The sequence below is a fragment of the Taeniopygia guttata genome, chromosome 20 (genome assembly GCF_048771995.1).
Source record: "Taeniopygia guttata chromosome 20, bTaeGut7.mat, whole genome shotgun sequence".
Taxonomy (NCBI): Eukaryota; Metazoa; Chordata; class Aves; order Passeriformes; family Estrildidae; genus Taeniopygia; species Taeniopygia guttata.
This window is the reverse complement of record NC_133045.1, coordinates 12456800-12481711: the sequence shown is the minus strand read 5'-3', so window position 1 is coordinate 12481711 and position 24912 is coordinate 12456800. Positions and strand designations below refer to the sequence as shown.

The 24912-nt window shown below is 39.0% G+C and overlaps 1 long non-coding RNA gene across 1 annotated transcript in view; it reads left to right on the top strand.

The window, feature by feature from the left end:
* LOC115497925 (uncharacterized) overlaps positions 1 to 22846 on the top strand; it is a 28085-nt gene extending 5239 nt beyond the window's left edge. Inside the window, exons 2-4 of the long non-coding RNA XR_012051541.1 lie at positions 11838 to 11920; positions 19979 to 20016; positions 20712 to 22846. This is a non-coding gene — a long non-coding RNA (uncharacterized lncRNA). The remainder of the gene's footprint in view (positions 1 to 11837; positions 11921 to 19978; positions 20017 to 20711) is intronic.
* The last annotated feature ends 2066 nt before the right edge of the window (positions 22847 to 24912 follow it).

Here is a 24912-nt window from a genome sequence, read left to right as displayed (position 1 = left end):
ATGGGAATAAACAAAACCTGCACATTCATGGATCAGATTCTAGGATGCTTCTTTGCCAACAGCAGGAGGGAGCTTTTATTTAATTGACCTTTTCCTTCTCAGTATTTCCTTCTCTTCCTCAGCATCTTGGGGCATCTTTTCTCTCCAACACTGCCAAAAATCAGGGAACCCTGCATCACCAGATTCAGGGAACCCTAGAATCACTCTGGGGAAACCTTGCAGTGCTGTTTTTCATTTGCAGGGCTGCCTCACAGTCCTACGAGATTTGCTAGGTCAAGTTCATTCACCATTCTCTCACATGAAAATCTAAACCACCTCATCAATGTATCACACAGGTAATGCTTCAGGAATGTGCTGCCACAAGGGCACTGTGAGTATCAAGGTACTGCATATATCATTTCCCATAAGTACTAATTTTGGAGTGTGAAACAGCCTCTAAATATCCCTGTATTGCAGGAGCACATGTGCACATACAAGTAGATGAGATGTTTAATAGCAAGGAGATTTCTGCACAAAGCCAATGTATTTTTCCTGCATGTCATCCATGCCTGGCACTGCCAGCAGTGTCACTGGAAATTCTAGACAAAGACCAGACTCTGGTCTACTGTTTATAGACACTAGAAAAGAAGGATTAATCTTCTGATTGTGACTGGCAGAGAAATTTTGCTTCATTCTTTGTTAGGCTTCTTTTCCACTTGGAAATGATCTGGAAAAGTGCACTGGATGTAGCCAAGGGAGTGCCTGTGTTTACATTTGTAGCTGTTCTTGGGCACATACAGCAATATATTACTCTAATTTAAAGAGCAGCCTTCTGACAACTTCAGAATTATGATTTAGCTCTACAAAGGAAACATATGAACATGATGCTTCCCATGGTAAATCAGCCAAAACTTCATCTCTTTTTGCATGAGGATCCTGCCTGACATAGCTCTGCACAGATCCTTATATGGCTTGAGAATGAAGAGGAATTTCAGTCTTTATTTTTAGCTGTGCTATAGTTACACCTTTTTGTCTTTTATTTTAATTCTGTCACCAGAACTCAGCTCCTTGCAGTGATGACCTTTCCTCAAGGATCTCAAACATCATCTGACTATACCTTCCAAGGAAGCATTTTTCTGGGAGATAAGAGAAATATTACACAAGGTCTACAGAAGGGTAAAGGAAGGCCGTAGAGAACCAGTGCTCTTGGCCACATACAGGGAGCATTTGTTTTAAACCCAGCATTAGTATAGGCTGAAACCCAGGACTTGTATGTACCAAAATGCACACAACTCGTTTCCTAATACAAATTATTTTATAATTCTTTCTCATAGTATTTTGAATTTACACTAAATACACAGAAAATGACAAAATTATCCAAGGAAAGGTGAAGAAGCAGCAGAATATGCAGAGGAAAGAGGCATTTCTGTACTGTCCTGTTTCTTTTTTTTAACTCGATTTAGTAATTTTAAAAATAACCCCAAAGAGGCCACAAGCTATTCCAGCACCTTATTATACCACCTTAGAAACCAACCTTAGAAACAAATTTCCAGAACAAAATCTACCTTGCAAGTAATTTTGTGTTTTGGCATTAAGAGAAGGAAAAGATCTGTTAGATATTAAACATCCAGGCATGGAGTCATTCAAGAGGAAACTGAGAACCCTGTATTCCACCTCACTGTAGATGCTTAATTCTTACTGGTGAATAGTCTCCCCCTTGGATGCTTTCTCACAGCTTTCTCACTACAATGAAAAACAGACGCTCATGAATTTACAGTGAGACCCAAGATGTCTCTATACTAATCAGTGAGAAATACTTCCAAATACACATTTGGTATAAGTTTAATAATACAAATATTGTTAGATTAAAAAAAAAAAAAGCACCTCCTATAAAAATACTGAATTTCATTTTTAAGTGAGTCACAGTTTATATTGGAGTATACAGTCTGGGGTGACTCGAGGGCCCCTTCTTTTCACAAATGCTCAGCTTTGGTTTTCTGAAAATCAGGCCTGGATGTGCTGTGGGAAAATGAGCATTCACAAATGGAGGCATTCCAAAGCAACAGGAACTTCTGAACATGCTGGGCACTGCACAGTCCATACAGTGACCTGATCAGACTGATTGCTGGAACATGGCTCCCAAAAGTTAAAGGAAAAACTAATGTGCTCTTCAGCACACGTTGGGATACAGGCACTGAGAGTTCACAAGCAGAACTTTTGTGTGCAAATTAGTCCCTGGCCAAGCCATTTTGCTCTTTTTTCCACACTCTCTGCCCACAGGCATAGAATCTCTCAGTGGAAGTGATGGAGAATCCCACCGGGGTATTTTGTTCTGATATTAAGATCTCTAACAGAAGACAGTGCTTAAGAGTCACCCTCTCCAAGTCCTCCTCTTGGATAACTATGGGAATGTCTGAGCAGTCAGGATACAAACAAGCCTCCACCAGCACCCTTTAAATCAGTGGTGCATTAATGTACAATTCTACCAGGCCCATCTCTAAATGTGTGACTACAATCAGCATTTAGATACTGTTCAATTCCATTGCCCATCCTGCTTCAGTTTCTCAGGATGACTAAGCCTGAGATCCAGCCTTAGTAAGGCACCACTGGTCTCACTTAGTACACAGCCCTTAGTAAGACACCACTTCCAATTCTGAGCTCCATTTCCCAACAAGACCTTTCAATGTCCCAGTCTTGGCCTTGTTTTCATTTCTTGCCTGGACCCAGTGTCAGAGACCACCACTGAAACACATCCACCACTTGAAATCTGGTGCTCCATTGGACTGAGTGGAAGTTATCCAGCAAACAACAGCAGCCTCAGTTAACCACACAAAATCCTGTTCCTCCTAATGTGGGATTGGTGGTTTATTCAGCCTTTTATGTAATCCAGCATTCAGTTTCTGTGTAGCCTCAGTTTTGTCTGCATTCAACACAGCTCATTTTCCATCGTTTCCTCACTGGAGATTAGGATGCTGAAGAATACATGTCAATCAAATGACCTACTTCTTTTTAAGATAGAAACTCCTAAGGGTGAAGTGCAAAACTTCAGTTTAATTAGCAGGCTTGCATAGCTCTGTGATGAGGCTTCAAGGGGATGAGGGGAAAGGGAGCCCTTGTTTCTTGCCTCTGTCTAGACAGTGGCATTGAATCTTTTCCAAAAGCCTGATCCTCAGCAGCCTCTTCACCGACACTTAGTTGAATGTGCAGTTTGCCATGGCCCTGTCAGTGTTTCCCCTGAGATATAAGAATTATAAAAAAAGGTGTTTGCTCAACATGCTGCACAAGGCATATGGCTGAAATACAGTTAAAGCTACAACAAACATAGAAAGCTGCTCCACAAATCAGAACTCTCTGTTTTACAGTTCTACCTGCACATTTACTGCACCTAGGCATACACACAAAGCCCCAAAACATGGAAGTAAACACAAGGTAGCTTTAACAAGATGTTCTTTCACCTTTAAATATCCATAAGGCCATTTGGAAATGCCAATTTCTTTCATAGGCTTGTCTGAAAGATTCAAGCATGGCCAGTGCTTGTGTGAGGTGCAGACAGCCATGGGACATCCAAACACAGTCCCAGTGTGGAGCCAGGCTGAAGAATACAGTGCTATTCTCTGCCATAATTAGCACAGCTGCAGCTCCTGTCACCCACATGGGTGTATTATCAGCTAATATGAAGCTAAGTAAACCTTACTGAATAATAGAAGCAGCCAAGGATAGAAGACCCAAAGCTGTTCTTGCTGATAGCAGTGAGCTTAGAATCCCAGATTCAAACTCATCGGGTCTGTGTCAAGCTTTAATTTGTATAACAGAGTCTCTCTTTGATTTGATATTCTCCTCATTTTTAAAGTCTTCATTCTTATAACTCATGCAGGCAAAATAATTATCAATACTCACTGAAACTTCATTTGCACACAAAGAATGAACTGGAGTTTCAAATACATGATCCCTCTAGCAGTTGTGTCAGTGAATGGGTTAATTTAATTCAATCACATCACTTTATATGTTTATTAGTTCCTGTTACCTCCTGGCTGTTGCTGGTAGTGGAGAGGATCAAACAGAGATGCTGAGCTAGGATTTAAGATTTCTACATGTTGCATTTATATGAACTTCCCTCACATCAGCTGAGGGTTTTAGCAGACTTCAGAGCCATAATATGCCCCAAAGACTATAAATTAGGCAAAGAAAAATTGTAATGTTATTGTTATCTTTGTATTACAGTGATATCCAGGGATGTGGGCCTCACTTTAGGCACAAAGCCCTAAAATACTTGGGGAGATTTACTACATTAAATATAATCAAGATGCTACATGAAAGAAAATTGTCAGAGTCTTTCATTGATACAAGCATGCAACATTTAAATTGTGTAATTCAGTGGCTATTGTGTCTCTCAGGGTGGGCACCAGGTCTGACACTCCAGTGACAAAATTAGCCTAAGTCCCTACTGGCCTGACCTTTGAGAGAAAACATTTATAAGCCAAATCAGTTATTGCAGCAGAATTAGAAAATAGTTTTCCATCTTACTAATTACAAAAAGTATTGTATCCACACCAGAGCAAACAAAAACCTCATCTGAACAGGCTGAGAATACTTATGTTGGTGCCTGTTCAGTTCCAGTGCTCTCAGCAGATGTAAAGCAGCTGTGCTTTTCTGCTTGTGCGCCAAGAACGTGACTGGAATGGTTTAACCAGAGAAACCCTGCTTCCCTCCTCCATGTTTTCTCTTCCTCTTGGCACCACCTTCTCATTCTTCTGCTCAATTGTTCCTTTAATCCATGAAAGCAGTGCAATGATGAGGCTCTTTCATGTAGATCTCATTCACATTGGCAATGTCCTTCATCTGCTCACTCCCTTCCTGAGGCACATCAGAGTTTGTGGTTTTTGCTCTTTCACTATTGATCTTCAGTGGCACAGGCTGGTGGGCAGGGGTTTGTGGCCTGTGGTGTGGTACACACAGAAAAGGCAGTCTGAGGACTTTTCCAGGCTCACTGAGGCTGAAAGAACCAAAGGCATGTACCCAGACTGCTGCCTTTCTGTAACCACAGCTGTGGGAAACCTGCTTGGGGGTATTTATTGAGTAGAGCCTGAAGCTGCAAAGACTTTAACATGACCATGAATCTGTGACTGTGGTCCCTTATCACTCTGACCCATACTGGCCTGTTCCTTGTAGAATAATTCACAGAATCATGGAATGGTTTGGTTTCAAAAAACCTTAAATCTCATCTCATCCCACCCCCTGCTATGGGCAGGGACACCTTCCACTATCCCAGGTTGCTTCAGGCCCCATCCAACCTGGTCTTGGACACTTCCAGGCATGGGGCAGCCACAGCTTCTCTGGGCAATCTGTGCCAATCTCTCACCACCCTCTGAGTAAAGAATTTCATCCTAACATCTAATTTAAATCTCTCTTATTTCACTTTAAAACTGTCCCCTCCTGTCCTACCATCCTGTCCTGCCCATGTAGGTTCAAGCTGAACTGCCCAGAGAGCAGCATACTCAAGATCTTCTCAGAGTCTGGTTTTGTGTTCCACATGAATTTCCCTTCACAATTCTGCTCTCTGGAACAGCCTTTCTCTCCAGGTCATCAGGGAAGGGCGGGGGGAGCAAGCAGGGGAGTTTGTTTGTACCCTCTAAGAGGTAAAAGAAGATCCTGACCTGCAATATTTCTTAATGGAAAGACACATGGAGTTCAGATTTTCATTTTGATCATTTAGGCATATCTGTGTTCTCCCTAGTTTTTCTGCCCTGAGAGTCCATTTCCTATCATCTGTCTCTGATGTTTCACATCTTGTGCTTCCACTGTCTGCTTAAAACACAGCAAACAGGTCAGGTTCATTCAACAGATCAAAGCCTCCTTCATAAAGACAGTCCATACACAGCTAAGAGAGCTTGAGGGAGCAGTTCCTGCGGTGTGGGGTAGCCAACATCAGTGCTGACACCCACTGCTCCTACCATCCTGTCCTTTCCTCTTTCCTGTTCTCATTAATGTCATAACTTGCTTTGATTTTAGCAAATGTAAAATAATTAATTCTTTGAATCAGCACAATCAGCAGGGCTTTTGTACAGCACTTTGATGCTCAGCCAGGCCGTCAGTTCAGTGTCAGTTCTCTCCCCTCCCAGATAAAATTACATGAGGGATAGACTGAGTCCCATGGAACAGCAGATGAGGATTTTATGACTGACCCCACTGAAAACAGGTATTTAAAATAATGTTCTTGATTCTGTCAGAGTATTTGAACAGTTGCCATAATTATCCTGTCATTCATCCCTTCACCAGCTACCAGTTTGATTCTATGTGTTTGTTCTTTTGACCACTGCAGGTATTGTACCTTGTGTTTTGTTTTCAAAGCACAAGACACTCTAATGCACTATTTGCATATGCAAATTTTATGTTTCCATGTGCAAATGACAACAAATCCAAGAACTATGAGCATAAATGATAGTGAAAGTAAAGTGATTCTCCTGCTAATCAGAGGCTAGATTTACTTCTTCATTGAAAACAAAACTCTGCGATGTTTGCCAGAAATTTGCCATTTAATCTCCAGCACCACAGTAGAAGACTTTTGGCAGCTTGAAGAAGAAAGTAACATGAGAATCAGAAGCAAATATAAATACAATTTGAAATAGGGGAAGGGGAAAAATGAGGATAAAAAAGAAAAAAAAGGCCAAGCATAATAATTTCTCTGCACTTTGAAGTTTTCCCTGTGTTATGCTATAAGCAGTTGTAAAAAATTCACTATTTGCTTCCTTTTCTTGGTAGGGGCATTGGTAAAGGAAACTCTGAGAAATAAAAAAAGATTTTGAAGACAAAGTCAAGATCTCAGCCATAAATCCATGAGATCCTTCTGTGAAAGATTAAGTCAATCACAAAGGAGCTTGACAAGCTATGAATTTCAGAATTGTTTAAATCAACCCACACTGAGGAAAACAACTGTGAATATAGCTCATATATCAGTAGTGAACTGAAGCAACTGTCAAGTGACTGTTTTGGTAAATCTGAAATCAAGAGAAATCTTGATCCTGTTATGAGTCAAATTCAGCTTTGTTACTGTTTTGTTATTATGTGGGAATTGCTGAACAGAAGAGGCCAAACCTTAAGTAGGTGTAAACAATGTCAGTTCTATTGTCCACAGAGGAACAGAACATAAAGATCTTGACCACTGTATTTGGAATAAACCTCTCTGCACAGCAACCTCCAAATACCATTTATTCTTCTTAATTAATATTCATGTAATCGTAATGAATGCTCTGATGTTACCTTGTTTTTCCAGCTTTAGGTACTTTTTCCCTATAAGCCAAAGTAACAATAATCCTAATATTTGGATGCTGTGAAACACCTTGTAGAAAGAGAGGAGTATTAAAAACCAATCTGTATAGACTATGAAGTCCTTTCCCCAGGGTATTTTACTCAGTTATGGTGTAGAACCCTCTATCTGCAACAAAAATATGCAAGTGTTTTGAATATTGACAATTTCATTTTAAACTCTGCACCTGCAGAAGTCAACCATGATTAGGCTCTTCATAGTATAAACCAGCACTTGCTTTCCTTCAAAATGAACTTTTGTGCCTGAGTTTGTTTCTATCTGCTTAGAAATGGCTCCATGGAAACACATAGAACCGCTAAGCTTTAAAGGAAAGTAGGGGGAGTTTAAAAAGTAAGCTGTTTGAGACTATTGATTTTACAAGTAAGTACTGTGAAAAAAAAAAGGTGGAAAATGTACTGGGGAAAATGTGGAATTTAAATGAATCCTATAAATAACTTTTACAGCACACATCTGTACAAAGGCAGAAGGAACAAGGAGAAGTAGATGTTTCAAATTCACTCTAGTTATGATGTAAGTTCAGTCCTCATTCAAGTGCAGTGTAAAGGCTTAGATTTCTCTATTCTTATTTCCAAATTATTATAGATTTTCTAGATTACACAGAACCAAGTCCCTGCAAATTTAAATGATACAATAAACCTTTGTAAGTTCATCCTTCTCAGCTCTGTATTTCATGTAGTTCAGAAACCCCAAAGAAATATCATTCAAGATGCTTGTAGCAAAGGTATATGTAGCCAAAAAACTCCTTTACAACCAGATGAAAAGGATGACACCAGCTCTGCTGAGTGAAGACCACACATATGAGAAAATCAAGGAAAAAAGAAAACATCCTGAAGAGGAAATAAACTGTAAAGACTAATCCATAACATTAAACCCCAACCCACGGCTCCTGTCCCTGGATCAGATTCCTCCTTTTTTGCATATTCATTCTGTTGCCATCACTTTTCATCTTCTTCCCTCTTTTACTGTGACACAAAGGCAGAGCCCAACCACCCCTGCACACAAACAGAGTCCACATGGGTGCAGTTGTTTACAAATGGGATGGCAAGCTCCAGACTTCCCAGTGGAGTTTCTCATCAGCAAATCTGTCTTTTGCTCCAGGATTTGATTTTTCCACACTCATTTGTTGTCATGTTGATGACAACAGTTTCAGAAGTACAGTATGTTTATCAGAAAGATGCATATTCAATTAATATTGCTTTAGGCAATCTTCACTAAAAATCAAGGCTTACAAATCTCTGCACAATTCTCACAGATCAGCCCCCTCCAGAAGGATGTTTCAGCAGGATTCCCAAGATAATGCTACCCTGCCCTGTAAGACCCTGCCTTGCTCATTTGGAACTTGACTAGAACTTTATTTACAGTCAATCTAAACTAGATACACCAGGAATGGAAACCTAAAATGCTGATCCTTTGATCTGTCATCACAGTTTCCCAGACATTCATTATCAAGCAGTTTGGTACCAATAACTGTTTGAGCCACCTTAAAATAGTCTGTCACTGCAAAAGCAGATATATATTTATAATTGATACATACACACAAGAGCAACACACAGCTCCTGCAACAGAAATACAAACCCAAAGCATTTACAAGTTCAGCTTCTCTCCATTATGCCTCTCTACATTTTCAATTAGAAGAGATGAGGATTTGGTTTTTGGTTTTTTTTTTTTTTTCATTAAATTTTTTAATTCTCTACATTTTAAATTTTAGTCCTAAAGAGCAACCTGATGGGTCATGCCAGGAAAGCAAACACAAGCAGATGTGTACTCATCTCTTCCCAGACCTTCACTAATATCTCATTTTTCTTGTCATTATGTAGCAGAATGGCTTTGCTGGAACCAAATGCCATTGGGTTAATTATGTGAGAACACGAATGTCTTTATGGCGAGCCCTTTTTTTGGAGGCATCCTATCTGTGGCTGATAATGTATCCAACTCAGCATGTATCCAACAATTACCCTTTCAGAGGGGTGAACATTTCCAAATATTTATGTTGCAGAGCAGAAGAATTCAAACGCATCAAAATTATTTTCATTGGCATTTCATAAAAGTATAAATTTCTACCTAAATAATTTGGAGAAGAACCTCGCCACCAACTTACAGTCATCATTAAATACACATAGGGGGAAATTAAATTTTATTTCATGTTTTATGAGTTTCTTTTCAAGGTATTAGACTGGAATACTGCCATTTGTTCAATTCAGAATTGATTAATCTCTCTCTTTTGCTTCTGATTTTAAGAGAATAGGCCAGCACTCACACCTCAGGCTGGATCTGTCCAAAACTACACCTGCCCTTACCACAGCAGAAACATCTTAAAACCAAGTTTCCCTTCACCTGTTTTAAGTCATGTATTGTATTGTAGCCCTATTTCTTAATCTTTAAAGTTGAGAATATGTAAAAGTTACTATAAAGACTGATCTTCTACTACAGGTTAAATGTCAGTTTTGAACTAATGATCCACTGGGTTTGTCGAGGACGAGATTAAAATCCAGGACCCTGAGGTGTCAGGTAGGGAACCAATCCCTCAAGGCAAACAGCAGAACTAGTTTCATCAGTGCAGACATAGCCTGATAAGCATTCTTAATTTAATGGAGCTCCTGCAAATAAACAAGCTTAATGAAGATTACTCACTTCCTGGAATTCATTGTGCTGCTCCAATTTAATGCTATCACTTCCATAAGAGGCTGTGACAAAGTCTCTGGAAAAAAATAAAATATGCAAATTCAGACACTTCAAAGGCTTTTATTTTAATTGTGCAGAAGGCAGAACAGAACAAGAGCAACTCCACTAAAAATGGAAAAAGCATAAGAGAGGAAACTGATACATTTCCATCATTGCTTTCAGCTCTTTAAGAACTACTCCTGGGTACACAAGTTCTCTGAACTACCAGTTCCCCTGAACCAGTGCAGTTCTGAGGATGGTTTTGCTGAACTGCAAGAAATGTCCACAAAAAGAAATTAAGACCTCACAATACTCTCTCCATTTTGGTTTTATTGCAACCACTAAGTTCTGCCTCAGTTTGCTGAAGTTTCTAAATACTATGATTCAATTTTGGATCACATTCAACAGAATCTGTGACCAGTTTTTAGTCATTTTCAAACAAACCTGGGCTGAACTGTGGTTTGGCACTCCAACCGGGGGAGTTTAGTGGTTTTGACAGAATTTTGCCCAGAATTTGGGGGTTCTTTTGAATCAGAAATGAACTCAACATGAACAATTCAGATCTGGGCCAGGATTTGTGGGTATTTGGATCCACAGCTGTGGTTCTGGCCCAGCTCTAAGCAGAGTCAAAACCACAACTCAAATCAAAACTGAAAAAAGTACATATAAAACCAGCCAAGTACAACAACCAAATTTTACACAATTCCCTTAGTTTAACAGTTTTACAGTGGATGTTTTAGGCCTTTTTGCATGTACTTATTTCTCTCAGTCTGCCACAAGACTGTGCAATGACTTTGTATCAAATGAAAATTTCTTTAATGAGTGCAAAATAAGTTTTTAGAACTTCACTTTATTTTTCCTGCACTACACCTGAATTGGGTAGGGATAGGAACTCTTTTGAATTTGCTTTATTCAGCAAGTCATTTTACCTCTGCAAACAAGTTTAGTTTCAGGAACAGGACTAAGAATAAGCTCCTCAATAATGCTGAAACAGCCAGGTAAGGAACTGTAATGTTAGATTTTAGGGTGGTTGATAAAATCTCGTACAACAGCATTAAAGCCAAATAAAATATTCCTTAGTTTCTAGCCTCAGCTTTCCACATCATTTTGGACAAATTATCTAATGGAGTCCCATCATTAAAAAATATAAAACCAAATCAGACACAGTGATTTCTTCCTGACACAGGCCAGTTTCTAGAACAGAGTTCCTACCTCATCTTCAGATCAATTCCTTGATTTTTAAAGAGTACATAAAAATTTAAGGGGGTGTGGGGAGGGTTTGTTTTCCTAAAAGAAAGACTTTTCTGGCGGCCAATTTTTAAGCAGAATTTTTCTAATATCCTTTTAGCGCCAGGGCACCAGAAACTTCTGAGACACCTGAAGGGAATCCAGGGGCGAATTTTCCCTGCCTACAACATCTCAGAAATGCAGCTGTTCTGCAGTGAATTTCTCAATGCACACTTTGTTTTTACTTAAGGCTGTAGTTTGCACTGAGTAACATCATGTCTAGGGAAAGGAAACTGATCTCCTTCCAGTATACAAAAATATTTTCTTTTTAGGTTCTTAACTCCCTCAGTGGTTAATACTTATAAAACAGCTCAGGAAAAAAAAATCATCATAGAAAATGAGAGATTCTTTGCTGAAGGGCCTCAGACCCTGGGCTTTCTTGGTTTACAGTGCATGCTTGTATAAATATTTATCTAAAAGAAATGGAGTGCTGCTATTACTGAGCACCAAAAAAATAATTCTGAAACACATGTTTTCCCCAAACATTAGTTTGTAAGATGATGATACAGTTTTGTTCGGTGTGTAAATTCAACCATTGGATAAGATAATGAAAAGCAGCTCAAACTCTTTCACTTTTAATTTATAGGTGCATTCATGAGGAAGATGCCTCAGTTCTTCAAGCTATCCTGCACAGCTTGTCAGGCTGAATTAGAAACAAGAAGATGAAAGGTAATATCAGGATTCCTTAATTTTTCACAGTTAGTTCCTATATAGCATTTTAAAAGCTCATTTCAAGAGAATCATTACAGAGTGGAAGAAATTTCTAGAAAAAAAAATTAAGAGCAGGTATGAAAAGGATTCAGGAGAATCTATAATTAAAGCCACATGCAGAAGTAGAGCACAGTGTTCTTGTGCTTCCTTTCAATAATACTTCATAACCCTAAGGATATTATCCCAGTCAGGGGTCTGCTGAGCAGGACAAAAGAACATCCATATCCCAAACCTCTTTAAAGTTTGTATTTGGCAGGATAAGACAAGGGAGTGATCCTCAACACTATTTTGTTCAGGGTGTGGGCTTATAAAGACATATGGAACTAAGAGCCAAGCCTTGTGCTTTCTTGAAGGGAGACGTATGATCTGAAAAGAAGGACCCTGGAAAAAAAAATTTAAAGAGCCAACATCATAACATGAAGAATTTGGAGCACTTTTTAACCAACACAAAGTTTTAGGAAGCTTGTCTGTATTTATGGTTTGTGGGTTTGCATGGGCAATACACCTGCAAACCATGTAAGATCCAGCATAAACCCATCAGCTATTGCTGTCTCTGCCCTTTTTTTTCTTTATCTTCATATGAAATACTTTGATAAATTCTGTGGCACTACTTGTACATCCATAGACATCAGCAAAACTAAGGGATACTCTACCCAGAGAGGATGGAAACAACATATAGAAAGAAGCATGGAAGAAAGAGAACTTTCTGGATATGAGTTTCTGAGTGCAAAAGAGGCACAAACACTGTGATTCTGCTGAAAGATGTTTGGTGAGCCAAAAGAGATGCAAAAAGGGGAAGAAGACAATCCTACAACTAGCAAATGTGAGAAGACACAATAAAGACACACAGGGTTGAAAAAAATAGATGAGGATTCAGGCTACTTGGATATCAAAGATTAATATACCTCAAGAAAGATTCAATATTTACAAAGCCTTTTCTAAACCCCCAGTTCATGGAGAGAGAAAATACAGCTGAGTTAAAGACCTTGAAAGGCCAATGGAGATGCAGCAGCTCTGACAGGGTAAGGGAGCTGACATCCAGCCCAATGTCCCTGCTGCAGGGAGCCTTGCACACTGTGGAGCTCCTTCCTGCGCCGGGATTTTGGGAACAGCGGAGTGCAGGGCTCAGCATCCTGGCATGGGCAGTGAGGGTGGAGGGAGCAGATCCCTTCTCGAGACTTCAAACAAAAAACAAAGCATACAACACACCTTGGTGTTAGGATGTATTTGATCAGTCACATGTGCCAAAGGCTTTGCCTGAAGAATGTCTGAGTATACATCTTTCAGAAGGGATCAGCTCCCTTTCAAAGACCTGTGGAAGAGCCAAATTTCCAAAAATGCTTCATGTTATCTGATAAAGCCAGCGTTTACTGGCATGTAGTCTATTAAAAATCAGGACATTTATGTGGGTTCCTAAATAGAACACAAGTTCTTTATCTGAATTTTGGCCCTGGAAATCCCATATTTCCATGATTCAGATACAGTGGGGGCAGCACAGCTACTCACTTCTTCTGCATTCTAATCCTTGCCTACAAACACTGTATGACTGATATCTCAAATATGTATTAAAATAGATGGAATGTGACTGACTTGAATTTCCTTTTGGAAGAGGATCATGTCACTGGAACTCCTAACACCATGTGTTTGTGTTTGCCCAGCCTTCTTCTGTTATCAGCAGAGGGACATGTGAACATGGAGATGCATTAGCTTTCCATGCCTGCTCTTCCTACATCTTATCAATATATTTATTGGACAAGGACAAAAGATTCTTATTCACTAATCTGGCAAGCTCGAAAGTTTGAACTACAAACAAAGAGAAATACAGATTTTTTACAATTGGAAAGCTTCCCTGGCTTTCATTCCATTCTGAAACTCCTTTGTCTCCTTATCTCTGCACTTTTAGTGTCACAAGTTTATGACCTATCAATCAATGAAGTATTAAGAGTAATTATTACGGACATATTTATGTGAGAACCATGTGTAGCTCTTGGCATCATGTATGGCCACAGCCTCCTTTGAGCCCACTCATTTCTCTGGGAGCATTTTACTCTTGGAAGAATGGCCTATTGTCAAATTAGTCATTTAACCATTGACAGAATGCCTGCTTCTTCCATTTTCAATTTGTGATCTGTGTAGGAATAACTGTTTGATCCAGGCATTTCTGTGGGCAGACAGCTTTATCAAATGAATCATTAATGGAGAATGAAATCTAAGCACAAAAATCAGCAGAGACACACCAGAATTTGGTCTGGTATCTCTTCCTAAAATGAGGGATAGACCCTTTGGTTCTACAGCTGGTCTTGCTCGTGGGCTGGTTCTTGCAGCTCATGGCTTCATTCAGTAATATTTTTCTCCTAACAAAATTCTGAGACTACCACTCTTCCCATAAATAAAAGCAGATTTAATACCTGGAGCTAATGCAAGTGTGGCCATAAATTTCAAGGAGGATAAATTCTCAAGACTGTCATCTGATTATTTGATTCTTTAGCTCAGAAGAGAGCAGAAGTAGAGAAGGTTAACACAAAATCCAAGATACTAGATTGAGATTCAAAAGATCTATTTTCAGATTTTCTGAAATTCTGAAATATGAATCAGATTTAGCTGATCTAAAGAACTAATCATTATTATCTTCATAATCTCTGATCACTCCATTTTACCTATTTCGTCTTTTTTATTTCTGAATGTTGATTAAATCCCAAAGGCAAGAGCTGGTTTTACTCCACAGGAGCACAGCACACCTATTGGCACTTCTTGCTGTAATACTAACAAAATAATAAAGATATAAAATCAGATCACACTGTCCTCACATGTTTGAATATTCTGAATTTTAACACATTTTAATTTTATATTTACATTTCAGAATTCCAACACTGATTTTAAATACTGAAAGTCTGGGGACAACTTAAGGGTTGCAAAATTTTCTGAGAAGAGCAACAGAAATGCAACAGTGACTGACAAATTATGCCAATCACAATAGAAATAATTAATATTTAACATTGCTTTCTTAGTCTTTTCTCCCTGTGCTTTACCTCCATAGCATCCCTCCTACCTCATACTCTGCAATTCACTCAGGCTGGAACAATCTGTTTAAAGGGCATGAGGAGAGACAGGAGAGGAGGATATGGGGAACATGAAAGCAGAAACAAAGCCTCATCTCCTCCTGTGATTACAAGAGGCAGAAGATCAAATATGAACTTTAATAGTAGCAAACTCAGGACTAGATTTAATAGTTGCAAATTGTTCCAAGTGCTCAGCACACCAATATGCAGCAACACTCAGAAATTAATCTAAGGAAAAGCTCATAAAGGTGGGGGGAACCCACCAGAGTGATAATGCATCATAGAGAGCTATCACAAGAAATGAAAGTACAGCAGCAATTAGCAGACACAGTACTAAGCACTGTGCCGCTTTCCCCATTTTAATTGCACTTCATCTTAGTCAGAAGCTAAACTCAAACTGAACTCTGTTGGAGATGGCAGAATTGACTCGTTTTGAAGAACACAATGGCCTAACAGTTAACTTCTACTTTTCTAACAAAATAAAGAGTAGGAGTTGGAGAAAAGAAATGCAGGAAAAACTGGGAGTAGCAATGGCTCAGAATGATTTGCTCAGAACAGTGTTCATGTTCTAAAGGAAGTCCTTAGAAAACTCTAATATATCTCCCATTGCTCTCTATTAAATTTTGTTTACGTTTCTACCTTAAATACTGTTGACAACTCAGCTGTTCCTGAGGATCGGGTACTTTTTATTGGGGTCCTTTCCTTGTTGGCTGGAGAGCCTCCATCTCCTTGTCCCTCCTGGAGAGCCAGGCACAGACCCCATGGCAACACCCCTGGCAAGTCCCTGAGTGCAAAGGGCACTTTGGGAAGGCAGCAGCACAAATAAATCCATTGGAGCTCGATGGACAAAGCACTGGAGCTCTACCCCTGCCCTACAGCAGGGGTGAGACTCAGCCCTCCTCCATTTCTACCCTCATTGTACTTGGTCTAACTGCATAACTCACAAGGGTTTTTTTGTTTTTTTTTTATGGTGAAACACACTGTTCTTTCTTTCCAGCCTGTTTTTCTCCTTGTTTTTGAGGTGGCAAATACTGGGAAACAGAGCTGCTTCCTGCATGGCACCTACCACTGGGTATCCCAGCATTTTGATCTGCCTGTGGGTTTCTTTGGATGAATGGATGCAAAGTGCAAACTACACAGGACAGCTCTAAGGAGCAAGATTCAGTCCCATATATTTAAAGGAGTTCCTCTGCAAAGTGTTCTTCCCAACAGATATCATTCTGATAAAGAGATAACTTTTTCTTTTGCAACGAGACACTGATCTGTTGAAATTTTTTAATCCAAGATTAACAATCATTCTTCTTGACACGACATTCTACTTTTTTTAGCTTTTAATAAGCTTTAATAACAGAGAAAAAAAGAGAAGAGAAAGAATTTTTGGCACACTCTGATTCCTCACACAAAACAATAACTGTTTTGGCATCCAGAGATGTCGGCTCCATACTGAAATATAATTTCACTTATTTTTACACATTGCTGAAGGAATTACCATTAGATCTAACAAGCTCAATAAAAAATAGTGCCAATATGAGACCTCCCACTGAATAGAGAGTAGGTATGTAGACGATGTTCAGTGTTCGCATACACATCATCGCACTGCTCAGGAACACAGCAAACAAGTGACCAAGAATGAGCCAGACCCTGGCATGTCTGCTGTGATAATGAGCATATGTAATATCTTCTACATATTAAACCCTCTTTGCTATCTTTTTCTTCTTATTTCTTTGCCATTAATAGACTGTAGAGTCTCCACATCTTCTATAGCAGAAGCAGTAATAGTGTGTAGCTTCTAAACCAAAACTGTTTTGATGTAGTCATGTACTTCCAGGATTTATATACCTGACCAGTTTGATCAAAGATCCATCTCTATATTAAGTCCAGTGGATTTTTAATCTAACACTTTGCCACTCCTAAAATCACACACAATTTAAGCTAGTGGATTCCTAAATACAAATAGTAAGCACACAAGCAACAGAATTCATTATTGATGTCAATGCCTATTTAAAACAAGTCTTGAAATTTGAATAATTTCTTCATTATGATTTTGCTACCCAAAGAATGCAGAAAAAGACTACACAGATCAGCCATCCAAAGTCCATCATTCTCTCAGTATTTAATAGCCCAGGACAGCACCACAAAGAAGTACTAATTCTTCCTACTAACCATTCAGAACCTAATTTGTCTGACATAATGTTTTAAGCCAGAATCATATGATTTTTATCACCATTATTTTCATACAAGGACAAAATACCAGGTATCAGTGAAGCAAAGTAGGAACATTTCCAAGAAGAGAATAAAGAATGATTCAGAGTGGAGGGGCTTTTAGACTGGCCCTGTTCAGAGCCTTGTGAGCAACAATTTAATGGCAATAACACGAAGAACAAGTAAAGGTCAGACTGACCGTCAAATGTCAGTCCCAGTCATTCCACTGGACTGATTCCCAAGGCTCCTGACTCATTTTTTTATTCAGGCAAAACCAAAGTCCTGTGAGGAGGGGGAAGCTGTGTTTCCAGCATAAATTCAGACTGAGACTGGAGAACTGGTTTCAACTCACTCCTCCACAAAGAGAATTCCATTCTTGTTTCAGCAGAATTACATGAGACCACAACTAGAATCAGGTCCTAATGATTATGAATGAAAAAACCCATCTGGCTTGTACCTTTACTGTCTTTAGCTGAGGTCCGTAAGCAACCTGAGTGAAGTGTAAAAAACCCACAGTACTTTGAGCTTTTTGGATTAATTCTTCAATCAAGGCTTAAGTCTGGACAGGATAAGAAATGTACACCAAAATCTGAGACATCACTACCTGCAGAAGAAAAGCACCCACTGTGCAGTTAAGTAGACCCAAAATAGTCCCATCATTAGTAACTGCTAGACAGCCTCCTTCAGTGAAATTATTGCTATTGTGTTTCCCATGGAGAATTCAAAGTAAGAACCAGATGTCTCTTACTTTTCTGTAAATTCAAACCTAAGTGAAGTGACAGCCGAATAACAGTAATGGAGCTCTGAGATTTCCCATACAGAGTATGGAAACCACTTCCTTCGCCTGCAGGTGCTTGCATTGATTTCTCACATGGACTATGACCAGTAATTATGTCACTGTGAAAAGAAAGAGCAAAAGCACACAACCCTCAGCCACCTCAAAATACAATTTTAAAGCTAAGAGAAACTCTTATTACACATTTCTGCAATGAAATCCCTGGAATTTTGTCACTGTCACACCAATAAAGTCAGCACAGAACTACCACCAATCCCTCTGGAACAGTAAATTTTTAGCAGGTGTCAACAGTAAGAAGATAAAATATGACCATGGTATGCTGCAGTAGCAAGTCTCCAAATTTCATCCAACTCAGCTTCTTTTTTTGGTTTTTTTTCTTATAGTTGAGCTCTAACCATAAAGTGTAAACATGTTCCATGTCAGGCAGCAGGAACACTGATCATGGATATCAGGGACAAGCTGCTGAGCCCAGAGTGAATTAGTCAGCCAAGGAAAAGATGGATGGGGTTGGCCACCTTATCAAACTCGTTAAGAAAATTAGCAAGAGAAATAAGAATCAAGGAAGTAAAAATTCTATATCCTTTTAGAACTTTCTCCCTCATCAGAGTGGGTCTTTTGAAGAGAAATCTGCAACCAGAGGATCAAACACCATGGTGGTTTTGTAGAGATAAGTGCATATGATTAAGAGTTTGTTGTCCCCAAAATCCTTGTTTATGTAGCAGATAAAAAGTATCCAGATGTCACCAAAAATAAATGCCCTGTTCTGTACGCTGCACTGTACGTCACTCTCACATGCTGCCGAGTTTGACATGGATTCAACAACCAGCAACAGATGGTTCAGTTCTCTGCTTCCAGGGTGTGAGTTTAATGCTTTTTTTAGGAGGTATTGGGGCAATTCTTCTCTGCCTTTTATTTAAGCTAGAAATTAAATTAATTCACTATAGAAATACTTAAAATACAGAGGATATCAGAGATTGGTAATGAGTTTTCTTTTTTTTTTATTTTTTATTTCTTTTTTAATTCTGAGAATTTATTAGTGTTTTTCTTCTTTTAATTTAAACCTAACAGCCAGAATTCATTGTGGCACTACCCTTCCAGGGACTAGAATTTATTTCTGGAGTGTAAAACAACCTGTAAATTTATGGGTGCTATATAAATAAATAATCCAGTGTTATTTTTGTAACTCCAAAGCATGTTGGCTTTTTCAAGTTCACATGATGAATCTGGAGTTGGGCCCAGGATTTTTGGAACAACAACTTACATATTGTTACATTAGTGCAAGATAATTCTTTGGGTGCAAGGATATTGAATACTTTAAAAATCCTTGAGAATGGTGGTGGCTGAGACATTTAGTATGGAAGGAAATATCTTTCCCCGAACAATGTGTTCTAGGGTTTAGGCTCTAGGAGGTTTTTCCCTCTGTTTGAGGTTTAGTTTATTTAATTGCAATTGGCAAAGAGTTTTTGGACATCATAAGGTCACTGTTTATGGCAAATCATCGTTATCTGCATAAGAGGTATAACTTAGACATTTGGGTTTAATTATTTTGTTGTTGTTTGTTTGTTGGATATTGGTTGGTTGGATTCTTTGGGTTTGTTGTTTTTTTTTTTTTTTTATGCAGAGTTAAGAATTTATATTGCCTCCTTCATTAATTTCCACAACAAAATGGCAAACCTTTCTTCAGAGATATGAATTAATACCAGTGCCAATTTCCCCTGGCAAATCCTGAGAACTTGATTCTTTCATAATTCCTAACAGTATAAAACAGATAAAGACAAGAGTTTCGGTGATCTAAGAGTAATCTTGGTACATTTAAAAAAACTACAACCTATGCAGTGAGATGTGAAAAAATAAATCTGAGAATTACCAGCACTGTAAGAGACCTTCTGAATCCCTTTCCTTTTGTTGTAAATACAAAATGCTGAGTTTATTTTATTTATTTGAATGTTTCCCTTCCAGTGTGCACAGCTGAGGAACCAAGAGAGCTTTCTGCTGAGGTATGAATATCTCAAATTAATATTCCCCTTAGCAACATTCACTGACCAAATTAGAAGACCTGCCAAGTTTTCTCTGGCAGGTGATGTTACTAAGTGCTGGAAGTCATATTTCTTTACAAGGTTACTATCATAGCATGCTCTTCTAAAATGTTTGCCAGTACCTTGCTGCAACTGTCCAGTTCCTTTAAGGAAAAAAGACATTTTTGTAAGAGTAAGAATTCAGACTCAACAGAAATTCAGGACTTAATCCTAGAGATCTGACTCATACTAATATTCTTACTGGTTTACTGGATTTTCTCTGTGACTGAAATACAGCTACACAAGGTACTATGGTCTTTTGACAAGGAATAAGGGAATTTCTCTTAACTAGTCCCATCTAAACGTCAGCACCCACTGTGCAGATTCCTTCTGCAGTCAACAGAAATAAGAACATCTGGAGAAAGTCAGCACAGATAAGTTATCTCTGACAGTAATCCCAAGATACTTTCAAATATCCCTGTACCCAGGTCCTTGAGCTTAAAAATCCACTGTGAAAGTAAGGACACCACCTCATCCTCCCCTGTTCAGCGTCAGCTCCCACATTTGAGATTCCCCAGTCATTATATCAAGATATTATAAGGCACATAAACCAAAGAACAATTCTGAACTGGTTGACATTACAAGTAAAATAATTTTCTACCTCCTTACCACTCAAGGTAGATCTGAAACATTTCAAGGAAGCCAACACATCACCTGGAGACCTGGTAAACCACTGTTTTTAAATAATTTCCACTTCCCAGACAATGCGTTTCATTACCTACAGTAACTCTTGGGATGCACTCATCTGTTCCAGAAATTCTTGTACTCACTTTAAAGCTGAAACACCATTTTTTCAGTAGTCAGTGTTGCCTCTGGCTCCATGTCATACTGTCTAACTCAAAAGCCACATCAGATGTGAAAAACAACTCAGTAATTAACCAGCAATTTGTATAAGAGATAAAGTATCTTCATAGTAGGGGTATAATGCAATCATTATTGAAAGCTGTCTAAAAGCACTATGTGAAAATAGAGAGAAAGATGTTTGACCTCAGGAATACCAATTTCACAAATAAAGCCTTAATAATAGGCTGCAATCACACTTGGCTGGGCATTATTTCCCAGACACGCAAGGTCTGCATTACAGGGCCAGAAGCAATGACTCACTGCCAGCTGCCGTGATGGCACAGGGCAGCTTGCTACTCTGTCATAAGTTGTTTCGTGCACATTGTGAAAGCTTCTAGACATCTGATCCCTCAAGAAAACAGTCCCTGTCTATAAGCAATAAGGTAGGGAGCTTTCTCCATTTCTGAGGCTTCATTTAAAGTTAATTCTTTGAAGGTGAGCAAGAGAATCAAATGCTCCTTTGCTCAAAGATGCCTCAAAAGGTACCTTTTTAAAGACACAACTAATAAAGGAGGCTTGAATGCTTTCCACCCAAAGGCCACACAAACACGTGTGTTTGATGTTACGTGGACATTCACATCCCTCAGCACCTCAGGCTGCGAGCATCAGGCAGTGCTGGACTCCAAAACAAACCCTCAGTGCTAAAAGGCTGCACAGTTTTTCTGCCCCAGTGTCTGTCTAGGTCCTCAGCTGTCCAAATTCCCACCAGCTGCAAGGAAGAATTGGAAAGCCAGCCGAGTCTAGCAGTTCTAAGACAGCTGATGATCTGTGTCAGTAAAAGCCCTTATGATCACTGCCATGCTTTACAGACTTTCTTGGTTTACATCTTTTTCCCGTGGAGTATCTCCAATTTCCTCTTGTCTTACAGGCATGACAGTGGTCACACGTCTAGCAAGAGGCACAGGTTTATGTGACTCTCCAAAAGTTTGGAAATAAATAATTGGAATTCAGCAACTGACTAAAAGCTTATACAACTTGTATAAACATCTTCATTTGGCTAGTGTATCTCAGTTTCTAAGAGATTGGCTTACCTCATGAGATTTCTAGGATTCCTCATTTCTAAATTTCCTGGAGATAATCCTGTCTCTTACCATGCTGACACTGCTGAGTCTGCTCCTGGATAGTGCCCAGACTTTTAGAGAAGCAGCCAATGTTGGACATATTTTGAAATAGCTTCTTAAACATTCAGAGGGAAATCAGCAATATTTCTTGTTGTTAAAGTGATGAGGGTCTTAGTTTTTCTGACACGTATCATCTGGTTCTCCAGTCTGCTCTTTGCAATAAGCAAGTAAGACAGGAGTCAAACTTCAAACACACACTGCTGTTTTCAGTAGTTTTTACCATTTCTCATTTCCCACTGACACTCTCTGCACATTACATACGGTGTTCACACCTCTTCAATACCTTAGAAAAACCGAGGGAGCGAGATCAAGTTGAAAAGCTTGTACATAAATTTTTCTACAGAGGGAAAAATCAGGCAAAAATTTCCTGCTTGAGGGTATAAAGGTAGCCTCTACATGCCTGAGGTTAGGACAGATGGGCCCTTTTGAGCATATTCCAGGATTGTCTGCTGTAGGGCTTCCTTGCAACTTTTTCATGTGGGACTGGCCACTGCCAGAGGTATGGATTGGACTAGATGGCCATAGCCATGACAATATTATGGTACATTTCCTGTCACAGCATTATAATCATTTGTTAGTTTTATCTCATATGCTGCCCCCTCTCATTATAATAAACTTCAAACTTTTAGCTCCTACAAGAGAAGTTTTTCTCTTCAGTCAGCAACAGTATTTGTCCAGTAACTAAAGTTGGGCATCATTTAACATCAGTTTCTCTACTACCACAGACAATAATTACACAATAGCTGAGTCATATCTGGGGTTTGAAGACTGAGCTTCTGCTCAAATTCTTCAGAACAAGGGAACTTGAAGCAATAGTTTTGCAGATTTCTGGAAAAGTACTATGAATGTTCCAGCCTGAAATTCTAGCTACATAAAGGAATCCTACTTTACTTTTAAGATGCAGAGGAAGCAAGTTGAGGAGGAACGGTTTTCACAAGAAAGGACAATTGTATCACTGTAAAATTGTGTGTGACCCAATTCAGAGCACAAAGCACCAGAAAAGGCAAAGACAGCTGAGACAGCAAATTCTCAATCTGAACACTTCAGAGATTTTCCTGTAGGTAAAAGAAAGAATTAGACACAATGAAGGAGAAAAATATTAGGAATGAAATTACATAAATTGTTTGTTTGAATCCTAATAATGAAGGACGGAGATAAATCTTCCCTTAAACAAGGAACTCATGCTGGAGAATCCCATGTTAGCAGTTCACAGAAGTTGAATACCCCAAACTGTAAGTACAATCAAGTTTATGTAATAACACTTATCACACATTATTTAGTCAGTCAGATGTCCCAGTCTCATTCTGGGATGATACAGAATAGTACAAATCACATTTCTTGACAAACATTGCTAGAATGTGGGAATCCAGTTACAACTATGTAAGTATAAATAAATATTGTGAATGGAACAATTAGAAGAGCAACAATCCCTAAGCTTCTCCACATCAAAAATATAGTAGGCATCTGTTTGTATTTGAACACACACTGAAAGCAGCTCCTTAAATCCACAGATTTCACAAGTATTTGCATTAGTAGCTCTAAACTTTCAGACTGTGATGTTTGCTGTGGTTAAACCTGGTACTGATGCACCTAAAAACAATAATGAGAAAACTGAGGCACATACTGACTGCTGAACTGCTTCTCACCTCAGGGGGAGCTCGGCTGGAGTAAGGTGAAGCATTTCAAGGTATAAGCCAGTTTGAGTCTGAAGGTGCCTTCATGTCACCTAGGCACTCAGATAAGGTTCTCAAAGATTGTTACAGAATTTTAAAAGGCTTTTTAGAGTGAATCCATTGCCTACGTGATAGATATGACAGATGATTGCATACCATCTTAACATTTTCTGTCTTTGAAGTGATGTACAGAGCCTGAGATTATAAAGGGATCTCCAATAATGCTCCAGAATCAAACACAAAACAATCTGCCAGAGGCTCAGTTCCCCTGCAATGCAGGGAGACACAGTCCAAGCAACCTCAAACACGAGAACAAGTGAGAAACTATTCCTTGCTTCCTTTGGTTTCTTAAAAACCAAATCAGCCTAAGCAGGAATAAAGAGTGTTTGCCTAAAAACATCAGTAGAAAACATATAGGACTGATGATAACTTGTTAGAGCTGTGCTAATTCTTCAATGAATCTGTTAAAAGAATGATCATGATTTAATCTGCCTTTAAAAAAAATAACTTCAGCCAATCATTGCAGTTATACAGCTCTCATAGCTGGAAAAAAAAACCCATATATTGATCAGTAACATTTTAGTTTTCAGTAACATTAACAGTAGTTTTAGCTTTAGAAGAAAGGGCTGTAGCTCACAGTGAATGTAAGATATTCTAGTATACATGAATTAGCAATGGCAAAGACATGCTATGTTTACCATTAGAGAATTTTTCTTTTCATCCCTGTCCCATTAACCTGCTGTCCCATTCCCTGTGGAATGCTGTTGGCTTACACCACAAAGGATATCTTTCCACATAAGGCCAGAGCTGTGTTTGTTTCTCCAAACTGTCACATGAAAACATGAAGTATCTCTTAGACAAGAGAACAAACTCATCAGAATTTTGTGTTCAGACAGGGGTAGCACCTCACTGATAGAATTCACATTCTGAAAAATTATAAAACACTTCTGTGGTTGCTTTGCTACTTCCAGCACTGTCGGGCTTTTTCTTCCTTTGTTTGTCTCTCAAATGTACTATCCTTACGCCACAGTCATCACCGTTTCGTAATTTTTAAGATTAATTCATGAAACAAAGTGATTCATGAGATCCCCTCAGGGTCAGAGCTAAAAGGAATCATGAACAGAGTATGTTCCTTCAGGACTGACATGGCAGTGAGTGTCTCGGTGCTGTGAGAGGCAGGG